Genomic DNA, 16,328 nt, shown 5'->3' on the forward strand with positions numbered 1-16,328 from the left:
GATACAGCTATGGCGAAAATATTGAACAGTAAAGGCGCTAATACGCAGCCTTGTTTTATTCCAGAGTTGGTTGAGAAATGGTCGGTTGTAGAGCCATTATGCTGTATTCTAGCGGTGTTGTTGGTATGAAGGCTTTTACACACTGCTAGGAATTTTTCGGGTACTCCTAGACGTGCCATGATTTTCCAGAGCGCTCTCCGATTCACCGAGTCCAATGCCTTGCTTAAATCGATGAAGGCTGTATAAATCCTTGATTGTTGTTCACGGGCCTTTTCTTGTAGCTGTCGCAGTGTAAAAATTAGGTCCACCGTACCTCGATTTGGTCGAAAGCCGCACTGGGATTCAGGTAAAAGCTTCTCTAAGAGTGGAACCAGACGATTAGCCATAATCTTCGAGAGAATTTTACCGGCCACATTAAGCAACGATATGCCCCTGTAATTGTTGCAATTCGACGTATCGCCTTTGTTCTTATAGAGGTTGATAACTAAAGCGTCTCTGAAGTCTTGTGGCACATCTCCCTGTTCCCAGATCTTGCGGAATAGTATTAGGAGACTATTGACAATGTCCTCATCCAAGGCTTTGAATATCTCCGCCGGAATGCCGTCTAGACCAGGTGACTTATCATTTTTCATATTTTTAATCGCGCTTATGATTTCCGACATTGAAATTTCGTCATCAAGCGATGTCATCGGACTATACGCGGGAAGCAGGTCTAAAATGGATAAATCCGAGTCGTTATTTTGATTCAAGACCTGTGAGTAATGCTCCTTCCATCTTTCGAGAATTTTTCTATCATCAGTTAGAATAGCTCCATGAGCATCTCTTATAGGAAAGCTAGCTTTTCTGCTTGGACCGTAAACAGTTTTAATAGCTTCGAAAAAACGCCTGTAGTCATGGTTATCGGCGTAAGCTTGTATTTCCCTAGCTTTTTCTTTCCACCAGCTGTCCTTGATTTTTCTTATTTCTTGACGGACCTCGCGTTTTATGTTTATGAAACCTATTTGGGCTGCAACATCGCCAGGCCTGTTAATTGCGGTTTTCATCGCTTTGTGTTTTGCGTCCAAAAGGGGTGCGATATGAGTTTCGCTGTCGGCAAACCAGTCTGGGGATTTTCGGGAGCGTTCTGTGCCCAGTATTTCTTTCGCTGTATTTGTAAGGGATGACTTGAAACGGAGCCAATGAGTCTCAATGTCGTCGTTATAATCCGATGGTGTTAGGCTATCTTTGACGGCAGCTGTGAATCTGTCTTTTGTAGAAGGGTTTTGTAGTTTGGATATTTGAAGGCGCTCTCTTAGATACTTCGGCTTGCGTTGGTATTTTGGGCGCATTGAGATTTTCATTCTCGAGATTACCAGCCTATGATCAGTCCAGCACTCCAGATCTGCTCTGGGTTTAGTGACCAACACCTCTTTCAGATCTTTCCTTCTCACGATCACATAGTCGAGGGTATGCCAATGCCCTGAGCGCGGATGGCGCCAGGTCCCCCTTGAATTGGGTCTCGTAATAAAATAGGTGTTCGTTATACACAGATTGTGTTCTGCACAAAGAGCCAGCAGACGTTCTCCATTCGAATTGATGCTGTCTGTGCCGTGTTTCCCTATTATTCCCGGCCATAGTTCTGAGTCTTGACCTCTGCCCACTCTAGCGTTGAAGTCTCCAAGGAGAATAATTCGTTCCCGTTTTGGGATTTTACTTAATGTATTTTATTGATATATTCACCTCGAATACCATATTACAACTGAACTTGAATCATGCGCATTATACATTACAGATATCTCCCCCTTAAAAAAAATATATCACAAATGGGTTATCTTATATACTAGATCTTTACAATTTTAGGTAACTACTTATGTGTGCAATTCGAATTTACACCATAACGTTCAACTGGCTTAATTGTTCTCTTAGGTCTTAAAACAGAAACTATATTTTCATGTGATTCAGAATTGCTATTACTCGGCATTACATTATTTTCATGTGTGATTTCCTTTCTATCAGTATAATTAGATACATTTTGATCACTATTTTCCTCTAAATATTAGTTTTTGTATTTAATATTATATCTGAAGTAAAAGTTTTCAGTTAGAAGGGTTTTCTGATTTGACTGGCGTGACGTTTCCAAGTCAATTTCAGTTCGGGGACTTGTATAAAATAAGTACATTTTCCTATTTTTTATGTACAATGCCTTCAATCCAAGAAATTTTCGGTCTATTTCTATAATCTCGTATTAATACTATTTCACCTAAAGAATAAATCACATTTCTCTTTTCCTTATAATAGTTTTTTTGTTTAATTTGATTCCTAGCTACCTTATCAACTACATGGTTCCTATTTACAATGTCAAATTTTGCATTAGGATTGATTACATCATCTTTTGTTCTCAAAGGGCGACAAAATATTAAGTTAGCTGGGCTCACTCCTGTGGTACAGTGAGGTGTATTTCTGTAATCTAACAAAAATCTGCACAGAATCTTATTGGTAGTTGACTTGCGTTCTTTAGTAAGAGCTTTTGTCAAGGCACCTTTAACCACTTTAACGCAATTTTCCGCAGCTCTATTTGAAGCAGGATTATAAGGAGGTGAAGTGAGATGGGTGATACTGTTTTTTTTCGACAAATTCTGAAAACTCTTGGGAAGTAAAACAAGTGCCATTATCAGAAACTACAAATTTCGGTAGTCCAAAGATGGCAAATATTCTCCGTAAATTTTCTATTGTAGTGAACGAACTGGTTGAAGATGTTTCGCAAATTTCTAACCATTAAGTGTGGGCATCCATAACAACCAAGTAAAATTTATTTCTGAAAGGCCCCAAGTAATCCACATGTATACGTTCCAAGGTTCTTGTGGAAAACGCCAGTTATGCAATGCAATTTTATTTGGACTAGCAATATGTTTACTACATGATTCACATTTTTTGTGAGTGACTCTATTGCCATGTCAATTCCTGGCCACCAGAAATCATATATCTATTATATTCTATATCGATAATGGGACTTCGAAAATTGAAGCCAGCCCGGAATCGACTTCTGCGCATGTGCAAAAATATTAAGAATAAAAATACCTGATTAGCTCTGTCTCTTTCTGATACATAGTTTTATGAATTGACAGGAATGAAATGATTTCACTTCACAACCATTCGAATATTTTCGACCTTAACCTATCAAAATGTTGATATTGGTTTGAATCAGGTTCGAACTCAGGTTTGCATTACGTAGTAATTTGTATTTCATCGTTGATTTCTCATAATTAGAAGTCAAAATTCTTGAAACTTCATCATTTTGCAACACTAGACGCTCGGATTCATAACAAAAGTGAAATATTATGTGAAAACCAGCGGAGTGCGGAGATTAACAAAAGTGATGTTGAATCAACAAAATTGTAGGACTGTGAATAAATTTTTCTAGATTGTTCTTTATCGTATATTGTATGCATTGTATATATATATATATATATATATATATATATATATATATATATATATATATATATATACAATGCATACAATATACGATATATATATATATATATATATATATATATAAAAGTCAGTTATTGTCTTGAAATTCAGTTGGGAGTTGAGGTAATAATTTAAATTAATTTGATTGTTTTTTTTCAGCACTGAAATAGTGAAACATCTAAATCGACATTTATATATATAAAGCTCAACTATGGTTACTAATATCTACCAGTTACTCATCTTCTAAATATTCTTATTGCCAAATTGATTATTGTATTGCTTCTATTGACGCATGGCTCTTTTAGTGAACACTCTGTACTTTTATATATGATATAACTACATATTACACTAAATGTTGACCGAAAAATATTTTTTATTGAGTATTGAGTAGATTTACAGAGGGGAAATTCAGGTGAGATGAGTATGATGTTTACACGTACACGCAATATTGAAACTGGTATGAAACAGTAATATAAACCAACTTGTTATTATGTCACTCTTGAGTTTACTGAGTATAGACTATACCATTCCTATTCGGCACTTATTATTTCACAAATCATAATAATATTGGGTGAATAGTTTTTATGCACTGATTTGGTTTGATCTCTTTTCGTTGATTCATCTGAATGTTGAAAAAAACGGATACATTCTCTATGAATTTAATATTCATTAACTTTCACCTCATATAAAACTATTCTCAAAATTTGTACAAGAATTTGAAATAAACCATCATTCAAATTCATTCAATCAGTCAATGTCAAATATGAAAACAAACTAACCAATATCTTGATTATCATTTTCGAACTTCTAATTCGCGCATGCGTACAAGTGGATTCCTCCCAACGATTTGGCTTCACTTTTTGTCGTAGTCTAGAACGCGTGTTATCAATATTGGTATTATACATATATGCCAGAAACATTTGCGTGCAATTGATTTCATTTTCACAATTTCCAAATGCGTGGTGTGCAATTCATCAAGAATAAACTTCCTCAATGACAATGGCATCACGATTCTTTTTGGTAACACATTTTCATATGTCTTGGACTACTGCCTCACAGGCTCTAAGGTTGTCTTTATCTGCGGAGATTTAAACATTAACTATTTTGATTCGCACAGTACGCTAGAATATCTTCTGATAAGCTTTTATCTTGTTGTCACATCTACTGATGCTACTAGAGTGTTTACGAACAAACATGGCGTTACTAGTAGTTCCAAAATTGATTACACCCTTACGAATGCGAATACTGACCTTGTTGACGCCAGGGTGGTGGATACCAATATTGGTGAACACAGGGCAATTATATTGACATATAACTGTGACAATAGTACTTCGCCGATTGAAACCACTCCGAGATCATCTCGCGACTTATCAGAGAGTAATCTCGAAAATCTGAGCTTGTTGGCGGAAGGCGCTAAATTTGATACCATCTACGACATCGCCGATGTTGACATAGCTTTTGATACATTTTTTAGTATATTAACATCATTACTTGATTCAACATGCCCTGTTAGGCGAATCCGTTCTACCATAAGCCAACGTCCTGGATGGATCACGAATGAGGTTAGACAGGCTAGTGGAGAATTGAAAAAACTCCACTGGGTATTTCGAAATCTGAAAACCGAGGAATCGAGAACTCGTTACTTAACAGCTAAAAAGGAATATTCTGCACTCTTAAAGGCTTGTAAATATGATTTTTATGCATCTGCTCTTGATCGATCCACCAATAAAAATAAAACAATTTGGGATTTAGTCAAGGGAGAAATAGGTGGCGTCTCCTCTAATAAAATTGTTCTGAATGTAGACAACCGGGTTTTTTCTGATCCTGAAGAGGTAGCTGAAACTTTCGGAAGGTACTTCTCAAGCATCGCTGCTTCCAGCATTACCGAACATTTTGGTGTTAAGCGATCTTCTTCATGCACGGTGCAGCCCCTCTCCAACAATAATTTTTTTTTCTGCCAGTTGTTGCTGATGAAGTCGTACACATTATTAAAAATCTGAAGAATGTGAAGAGTTGTGGTAAAGATATGATCTCGGTAAAAATCTTGAAAGCTATTGCCCCTCAAATATCAGATATTTTGGCACATCTCATCAATGCCTCGATCACTTCTGGTAGGTTTCCTCTTATTCTGAAGACAGCTAAGATAATTCCAGTTCCCAAAAAGAAAGGCGCACCTGATGATGTGGCTAGTTATCGACCAATATCTATATTGAGTTCTCTCTCGAAAGTTATAGAGAAATTGGTGTATCAAAGAATGTTGGGATACTTGAACAAATATTCAACAATTACGAATTGTCAACACGGATTTCGGGTGGGCAGGTCGACGGAGACTGCGGCGTGTCAGTTTGGGGAATTCGTTTATGGATGCTTGGATGACGGCGTATGTGTGGCAGGGATGTTTTTCGATCTGTCGCGTGCATTTGACTGCCTTAATATCAACTTTTTACTCGACAAGCTCTATAATATTGGCTTCAGGGGAGTGTTCCTCGACTGGGTGCGCAGTTTTCTGGTTGATCGGCATATTTACGTCAGTGTGAGTCAGCGGGACTCAGAAGAATATCCTTTGGAGATGGGTGTACCTCAGGGATCGGTATTGGGTCCGCTGTTGTTTTTACTGTTTATTAATGATTTGCCGGATTATATCCTAATATTCAAATATCATATCAAATAGCAAAAAATACCATCATAATATCGATGAAAAAAATTATAAGATACGACCTATCGTATCTTATAATTTTTTTCATCGATATTATGATGGTATTTTTTGCTGACGATGTGTCATTCTTGGTGACAGCATCCAATTTGTCAGAGCTTGAGTCGCGATGCGAGATACTGGTTGAATATTTTTCGGACTGGTGTTACAGGAATGGTCTCATACTCAACGTGAATAAAACTGATCTCGTACACTTCCACTTGCGTGACACCAACGACCGGCTCATGCTCGAGCTTCCTCGTGGAAGCCTAAAGTCCTCAGATTGTGTAAAATTTTTAGGTCTACAAGTTGATAAAAATTTAAACTGGATGAATCATATTGGTTATGTTTGTAGGCGTTTGACTAGTGCATTTTATGCCTTGAAGCGACTTAGAGCATTGCTCCCCCTCGAGTCAATACTGGGTCTTGTACTTGTCTACTCTCATTTAAATTATAACACGGTCTTGTGGGGTGCGTCGTCTGGGAGTGGTTCTGTTTTTGTTGCCCAGAGAAGAATAATTCGCCTTATCTTCGGTCTAAAACCCCTGGAGTCTTGTAGACCATCTTTTATAAAACATAAAATATTAAGTTTTCCATGTATTTATATTCTAAACTGCTTGCTTTACACGAGGAAGAATATTCATTCTCAAAAAAAGTGTTGCCAATTTCATGAATATAATACTAGGCAAAAAGAAACCATTTGCATTCCAGCTCATAGGACGAGCAAATTTGAGTATTCTCCTATGTATAGTGGCATAAAATTCTACAATCATCTGCCTGATAGACTTAAAACGTTGAAGTTTTCGAGCTTCAAGAAAGAAATAAAAAAAATTCTTTTAGAACAGTGCTTTTATAGTAAAAGCGAATATTTAAATTCAGTGGTAGAGTGATATCACACTAGGTAGTATCTTGGGTGTAAACCGTTATCATTGTTATTTTTGTTTTTTTTCCTTTAATTTTTTGATTTCCTTTTTCTGTCTCCTCTGAGGATAATTAATTAATGTCTAAAGCTATTTATGTTGACTCTTCCTATACATGTACAATGTCTCAAAGGATTCAATAAATTATTATTATTATTATTATTATTATGATTCCAGAATATACAACTATCTTGAACAACGAATTCGAATCATTTGTAAAAATAACCTCTGAATTCTTCATCCGGACATTGATTAGGCCAACCACTTTTAATATAAAACTTAATTTTTTTAAAAATACCGTCTTCTTCAGATTTCGCTTTCATACTAGAATAGTTAATGTTCATATCCGAATTTCTAGGAGAAAAAATAACAATAATCATATTCTTTATTTTCAATGTTTAAAGCACTATCTTCTGTAGGTAACCTAGACAACCAATCTGCTTGATTATCTTGTGATTTGACATATTCTATTTCGTAATTATAGTTCGATAAAATAACAGCCCACCGTCTTAACCTGTTAGCCGCGTACTCCGGAATTACCCTTTTAGGGCTAAAAATGGTAAGTGATGGACGATGGTCAGTACACATTGTGAAATGTCTACCGTACAAATACTGATGAAATTTGATAATTCTAAATATTATTGCAAACGCTTCCTTTTCTAACTGAGAATATGCTTGTTGAGCATTACTCAAGGTTTTTGAAGCATATGCGATGGGTTTTTCAATACCTGATGGGAATACGTGAGTCAGCACTGCCCCCACTCCATAATTACTTGAATCAACACTTACTAATTTCAAGGGTAAATCTACATTGTAGTGTACTAAAACATCAGCAGACATGGGAAACTTTTTGACATTATTGAATGCATCTTCACAGTCAATATTCCAATCAAAGATCACATTTTTTCCTAGTAAATGATATTATGGGTATAATAATCTCGACAAATTTTTTATGAATTTTCCATAATAATTGACAGTACCTAAAAAACTTTTTAACTGCTTGATATTTTCCGGCCTGGGTGCATTTTTATTGCATCCAGTTTGTCTCGACACGAATGTAACCCTTCATTATCGATTATGAATCCCAAATATTCAACTTGTTTCTGGAAAAACTTACATTTGTTGAGACCCAATTTGAAACCTGATTTATTTGAAATTTTAAAAACACGTCTCAATTGATTCAAATAATCTTCAAAATCCTTGCCGTAGTCAGAATGTCATCGAGAAAAACAACTACTCCCTCACAACCCTGCAACAGATCCTCCATGATTTTTTGGAATTTTGAAGGAGCGGAATCCACACCGAAAGGTAAAGGATTATACCTGAAGAGTCCCTTGTGGGTGGACTATAGAGATTGTCAAAAGCTCCTTAGAGAGCTCATCAACAGCTATCTGTTGGTATGCTTGTGAAAGGTCCAACTTCGTGAATTGTTCCCCTCCCTGCAATCTACCAAACAGATCCTCTAAGCGGGGTATTGGTTATTGGTCCATCTGAATGTGAGGGTTGATGGTAACTTTAAAGTCAGCACATAGTCTAACTTCTCTATTTTTCTCAATTGGTTATGGTTATTGGTACCACACGAGTCGCCCATTCGCTGTAGCTCACATGTTTAGAATACCTAAATCAACAAGATCTGTAATAGCATAATAGCCTTGCCATTATTTTTTTGGATCAACATTTGAATGTTTAAATTTTATACTTGCTAAGTCCTCATTAAATTTTCCTAATCCTTCAAAAAATAAGGAATTATATTCATGCAATAATTTTGAAATTTTCTTATCATTTACAGAAACTTCCCCCATAAAATTCAAATTTCGAAACTGTATATCAAAATAATTCAGAAAATCTCGGCCTACGATTGGTGGTCCACCCTTCGATATTACAAATATATTCAAGGTTTTTTCTAAATTTTGACATTTTATCGTTGCTTGGATATATCCTATGGGTTTGATTTTACCCTAAGTTCTTTCTTCATACAAACATTTTCAAGATGACCTTTGGTTATACAAAAATTACATGTGTATTTAGAATAATAGCACTTATCTTTACTGTGTCCCCTGCGTCCACATACTGCGCATTCCGGTGATGACGTATTCGGGAAATTCGACGCTCTAGTACTCTGCGCCACTTTTCCTGGTCGCTGATTGGCTCTGGACTGTCCCCGTTTACCTCCATCTTTCTGGCGATTGCGTAGACAGAGTACTTCCTGTTTGATGATTTTATCGTCATGAAAATGTTCCTCTTGGCCATTTTGACTTCTAAATGAAAAAAGCGCCACTATTTTGTAGTTTGCTAATTTGATAGCATCTGCAAGATGGGGTGTAAGGGGAAAGGATGCGTTTTATAGCCTCTCCTCTCAAATGCCAACCTCACCTACTCGCGGTGCACCTGTTCTTACGAACGAGGCTCTGGCGACCGAACATGAGCGGTATAACTCTGTTTCCCACAATTACGTAGCCTAAACATTGGCTTGAGCAGGAAATGGCTCTCTGCGTTGCTCAAGTTACGTCTCAGACCTTGTCGTCTCAGGATACCTGTGCCACAAGATAATCTAGTCGTAGCCGCAACCAAAGTTGCACTGACAGCGTTACCAGTGCAGCTTTTGAACACCTTCTAACGCAGCTCCTACAAAAAGATGGATCAGTCGAACAGGACAAAATTCGTATCCGGAGGTAAAATACCCTCCCATTCGGATCTCCGGGGGAGGGTGCCTGAGCGAGTAAATCATCGAACAAACACCAATGAAAAGCACATAGCTTTTGCAGCATGGAACGTCAGAACCCTGCTAGACAACCCCAAGGCCGACCGACCAGAGAGGCGTACTGCCCTAATCGATAAGGAACTGCAACGAACATCCATTGCAATAGTTGCTTTAAGCGAAACACGCTTTTCGGACGAAGGTAGCTTGGTAGAACAAGCGTATACTTTTTTCTGGAAAGGCTTGCCGGAAGGCGAAATCAGACAACATGGCGTAGGCTTTGCCATTAGAAACGACCTGGCCGCCAAACTTACCGAAAATCCAGTTGGTATCTCAGAACGTTTAATGACCCTACGTTTTCCTGCAGCGAATAACACGTTTGTGAACATCATTGCAGTATACGCACCCACTTTGAACTCCTCTGACAACTTAAAGGACACTTTTTACGAAACACTCGTTGCTACATTAAGTAAAATCCCAAAACGGGAACGAATTATTCTCCTTGGAGACTTCAACGCTAGAGTGGGCAGAGGTCAAGACTCAGAACTATGGCCGGGAATAATAGGGAAACACGGCACAGACAGCATCAATTCGAATGGAGAACGTCTGCTGGCTCTTTGTGCAGAACACAATCTGTGTATAACGAACACCTATTTTATTACGAGACCCAATTCAAGGGGGACCTGGCGCCACCCGCGCTCAGGGCATTGGCATACCCTCGACTATGTGATCGTGAGAAGGAAAGATCTGAAAGAGGTGTTGGTCACTAAACCCAGAGCAGATCTGGAGTACTGGACTGATCATAGGCTGGTAATCTCGAGAATGAAAATCTCAATGCGCCCAAAATACCAACGCAAGCCGAAGTATCTAAGAGAGCGCCTTCAAATATCCAAACTACAAAACCCTTCTACAAAGGACAGATTCACAGCTGCCGTCAAAGATAGCCTAACACCACCGGATTATAACGACGACATTGAGACTCATTGGCTCCGTTTCAAGTCATCCCTTACAAATACAGCGAAAGAAATACTGGGCACAGAACGCTCCCGAAAATCCCCAGACTGGTTTGCCGACAGCGAAACTCATATCGCACCCCTTTTGGACGCAAAACACAAAGCGATGAAAACCGCAATTAACAAGCCTGGCGATGTTGCAGCCCAAATAGGTTTCATAAACATAAAACGCGAGGTCCGTCAAAAAATAAGAAAAATCAAGGACAGCTGGTGGAAAGAAAAAGCTAGGGAAATACAAGCTTACGCCGATAACCATGACTACAGGCGTTTTTTCGAAGCTATTAAAACTGTTTACGGTCCAAGCAGAAAAGCTAGCTTTCCTATAAGAGATGCTCATGGAGCTATTCTAACCGATGATAGAAAAATTCTCGAAAGATGGAAGGAGCATTACACACAGGTCTTGAATCAAAATAACGACTCGGATTTATCCATTTTAGACCTGCTTCCCGCGTATAGTCCGATGACATCGCTTGATGACGAAATTTCAATGTCGGAAATCATAAGCGCGATTAAAAATATGAAAAATGATAAGTCACCTGGTCTAGACGGCATTCCGGCGGAGATATTCAAAGCCTTGGATGAGGACATTGTCAATAGTCTCCTAATACTATTCCGCAAGATCTGGGAACAGGGAGATGTGCCACAAGACTTCAGAGACGCTTTAGTTATCAACCTCTATAAGAACGAAGGCGATACGTCGAATTGCAACAATTACAGGGGCATATCGTTGCTTAATGTGGCCAGTAAAATTCTCTCGAAGATTATGGCTAATCGTCTGGTTCCACTCTTAGAGAAGCTTTTACCTGAATCCCAGTGCGGCTTTCGACCAAATCGAGGTACGGTGGACCTAATTTTTACACTGCGACAGCTACAAGAAAAGGCCCGTGAACAACAATCAAGGATTTATACAGCCTTCATCGATTTAAGCAAGGCATTCGACTCGGTGAATCGGAGAGCGCTCTGGAAAATCATGGCACGTCTAGGAGTACCCGAAAAATTCCTGGCAGTGTGTAAAAGCCTTCATACCAACAACACCGCTAGAATACAGCATAATGGCTCTACAACCGACCATTTCTCAACCAACTCTGGAATAAAACAAGGCTGCGTATTAGCGCCTTTACTGTTCAATATTTTCGCCATAGCTGTATCGATAATTGCTGACATGAGCATGCCCGTAAGAGGTGTTGGGATAAGATTCAGATTTGATGGAGGCCTGTTTAACCTGAAGCGCCTCAGAGCAAAAACCCGTACCAAGTTTATCACGGAACTTCAATATGCAGACGACTGTTCACTCATCGCTAACAGCTCAGAGGATCTACAGATAATAATGGACACCTATAAACATATATACGAAGCTTTAGGCCTTAGACTCAATATTGACAAGACCAAAATCCTGGTAAGTCCGCCAGAAAGCCTTCAAACAGATATCAGCCTGGACAATGAAACTCTAGAACAGGTCGAGCAGTTCAAATACTTGGGAAGCTTCATAAATACTAGGGCTAACCTTGACACGGAAATACACAACCGTATCAATTCGGCATCACGGGCATTCTGGAAGCTGAAGGACAGAGTGTTCCAAAATCACGACCTCAATCTGAAGACCAAGACAGCTGTTTACAGAGCAGTGGTCCTCCCAACGCTTCTTTACGGAAGCGAAAGCTGGACTCCCTACAGGCGACATATTAAACAGCTTGAACAGACGCAGCAACGTCATCTAAGACAGATAATGCACATCAGATGGTTCCACAAAGTTTCGAATGCAGAAGTCTTGCAGCGCGCGAGTTGTATAACAATTGAGACTCAAGTAACGAGGGCCCGACTCAGATGGAGCGGCCACATTCTGAGGATGCAAGACACAAGACTCCCCAAAATAGCTCTATACGGCGAACTCACTGAGGGAGCCCGGAAACCAGGAGGCCAGTATAAGCGGTTTAAGGATACACTACATCAATCCCTAAAATCAGTTAATGCTAATCATAACTGGGAACAACTAGCGTTAGACAGGTCACAGTGGAGGTCTTTGGTCCACAGTTATAATGGAGAATCGAGAAGGATACAGCGGCGGCCAGATCTGGTTGGAGACTATCCATGCCCTGAGTGTGGAAGGATCTGCAGGTCACGGTTGGGTCTCTTTAGTCACAGGAGGGCACACAATCGCAACTAGCACTAAGAAGTTACAAGTCTGTTCGAATTTTTTTTTTTTTTTTCTTCTTCTTTTTGTAGATTTATTTCCGGTAACGGGATACAGCAATGAATGGATGAATGAATGAATCTGCAAGAATTATGTTGATTTTCTCTTCCAGTAAGCGATCTAGCACTGGTCCTTTTCCAAAACCACAAACAAATTTGTCTCTTAGCGCTACTTCTAGGTGATTATCAAACTCACAGAGTACAGCTTATCTTCTTACTCGTGCCGCCCATTCATTCGGAGATTCTTCGGGTTTCTTCTGAGCTGCGTAAAATCTTATTCCTTTCGCAAAGGGAGTACGCACCGGTGCAAAATATTTGTAGAATATTTCAACCAGCTCGTCATATGTCTTTGTCTCTGGCTTGACTGGACTGCACTGATCAAACATAAGGCGATAAGATCCCTCGTCCAAAGTATTGAGGAAAATTGCACGTCGTTTTTCACCAATTATATTGTTTGCTTCGAAATAATTATTTATTCTTGCTTTATAAATAGTCCAATCCGATGTATCGAAATTAAATTCTTGCAATCTGCCGATGAGGATGTTCTTCTCGGTAACTTCACCAATCACCTGGTTGTAGGCATTGTATTTGCGTATTAATTTTTCTAACTTATCGATGATGATTAATTTTTCTAAATTATAGTGATTTAAGGATTTCTTTTATCCTCCTCGCCACTGATATGTATTAAAATATTAAATTATAGGGAATCGAATAAATATAGCCTTCAATTATTTAATTGATATATATAATATACCATATTACAACTGAACTAACTAAAAAATGTTTAAATCCGAATATAGGGGGGGTATTGAATCATGCGCATATATACATTACATTTCCTTCTAAAACGTAAAACGTAAACTGAAGATGGACAAATTGGAAGGAAAAATAAAAAGACCCTGACATAGCGGCAATCCAATTACTGGAGATGATATTTTTCTAGTTGAAGTGAATGAAACTCATGAATGAAAACGAATAAAACTCACTTGGATGTTAAGAGGCCTTAGAGGAAAAAAACTCCTTTCTGTGTAAATACGTGTATTATATTGCTTCTTTAATCCACAAATTCGCAATATATTAGAGGAAATAAGGAAAGTATCTTAATCCCAAACTATTTGGATTTCCACGGAGAAAATAAACGAAATATCCACTTTCCACATTCCGAAGTACAAAAGTGAGTATTTCTCGAAAGAAATACTCGAATCAGGCACATATGGAAAAAAAAACAGATAAACATAGCAGACGTTTGAATTATTGGAAATAATGAATATAGGCAACCCAAATATCAAGATGGAATATTTTGTGCTGCAATTAAACGCTACACATTGTATATGTTGAAAAAATTTCACACAATTTCAACACAACTGCTTCTATTCATTCCTAAGAACAAGCTTTACTTTATGGTATTCGAGCGATTTCTACTCTTGAAAGCTCTCAAATATTATTTTTCATTTGCTGGAATTTGGTGTTTAGAAGTCATCGGTGTGAAGCGGTTTTTAGTTCAATCACTTCCCAAACACAGTGTCTCCAAATAAATACACAAATCTCAAACCAACCTCTCAAAATTTGATGATTGGGATTTCAAAGAGCGATAATTCCCACAAATTAACCACTAACATTTATCCATTTCTCAAAAAAATTCTTTTTGCGTATCGTAGACATGTCAAAATCCGCTGTCCCTTTATTAGGGGGTCGACTTTACGGCATTTATAATTTAGGGTGTCCCTTAGCACTTAAGAGTTCCCTAAAGTTGGTGAAAACGAAATTGAAGCAAAAAGTCACTTAAATAGGTTTAGGTATTCCTTTAAATTTAGGGATCATCGGTGAAAACGGGCATTAGACTCCCTCGACTTTAAAACCGCCCACCAGTTTTGTTGGAGCAGTGTATGGTCAGAAAATACGAACTATGACGACCAAGCGTATTGTATTGACGAGGCACAGGCCGGGATCCCATGTGTACAGTTGCAGAACATAAATGTTGATGCGACGGATGTATCAGAGGCCCTGAAAAGAATGAGCAGATGGTCGACCCCTGGTGTGGACGGAGTCCATAATTACTGGTGAAATCATCTCACGAGTGTTCATCAACCAATGGCAGAGATTTTCCAGAGAGTACTCTATGACTCCGTCATACCTGAATTTTTCACGAAAGGAATACCACATCGAATCAAGTAGAAGGTAGACAACAAAAACAGAACTTTCACATGCCTACTCTCAGGGTATAAGATATTCACAAACATTCTGGCACAGTACATAAACAAAAACCTCAGGAGGAATATCTTGGAGGCCGAGGAGCATAATGGATGCCGAATGAGAACATAAGGAATATAAGTAAAGAACTACTCGTGGTAGATTACATCTTGACCAAACAAGCGCGAAAAAACTCAGAAACATCTCGGTAGCATGGGTAGACTACAGGAAGGCCTTCGACTCCGTCCCACATTCTTGGCTGCCGAGGGTGCTGAGGATGAACGGGATAGCTGGACACAGAATAAATACCTTGGAGTATCTCATGAAATCTTGGAGAACCCCATTTCGGGTTAGATCGAAGGAACACTTGGAGATGTCGGAGGAAATCCGCATTCGTCGGGGTATATTTCAGGGTGATTCGCTCAGTCCTATCTGGTTCTGCCTCGCACTCAATCCCTTAAGCACACCACACAAGAATACAAATTACGGCTCTGTCATATACAAAGAAAGGAATATCAAATTGGTTTATGGATGACCTAAAATTGTACGCCTCCAGCTTAGACCAGCTGAAAAGATTACTCGAAATAGTGGTGTCATTCAGCGATTCAATAAATATGCAATCTGGTATTAATAAGTGGGCAGTGCTAGAGGTGAAAAGGAGGAAAAATTCACTCTTATGAACAACATTACAATATTACCCCTAGATGTCAATTGAACCTATAAGTAATTAGGGATTGAGCAAGCCTTGTAGATAAGAGCCTCGAAGATGAAGAAGATAATCAAGGACAAACTGAATGCCAGACTCCGCTTGCTATTCAAATCTCGCTTCGCTCGTACGTTAAAATATCTCAATCATTAATCGCTTTCATTAATAACCTAGTTGACTAAATAACTATTTACTCATATTTATTCAATTCATAAAGAATTCGAAATTGCAACAAGCTATAAATTATCATCACACAGTTTATCATCTGAATCTTCCATATCATTAATCTCAACATCTGGCACGTCAAGCTCAGATGTTACAGACATCTAAAAAATAAATAAATTAATTAAAAAAATATATTTTTGTGATTGTTTAATTCTGATAAACAAATTTCTATACCTGTATTTTCTTGTATATTTCTGTATATTCTATATTGAATTGGTTTCGAATGATTTTCCCATTTCCT

At 38.4% G+C, this 16,328-nt stretch overlaps 1 protein-coding gene across 1 annotated transcript in view; it reads left to right on the forward strand.

The window, feature by feature from the left end:
• The window catches only part of LOC123311362, a 1,278,848-nt gene that overhangs the window by 1,030,731 nt on the left and 231,789 nt on the right, over nt 1-16,328 (forward strand). The window lies entirely within an intron of this gene.

Source organism: Coccinella septempunctata, chromosome 4, assembly GCF_907165205.1.
Source record: "Coccinella septempunctata chromosome 4, icCocSept1.1, whole genome shotgun sequence".
Classification (NCBI taxonomy): Eukaryota; Metazoa; Arthropoda; class Insecta; order Coleoptera; family Coccinellidae; genus Coccinella; species Coccinella septempunctata.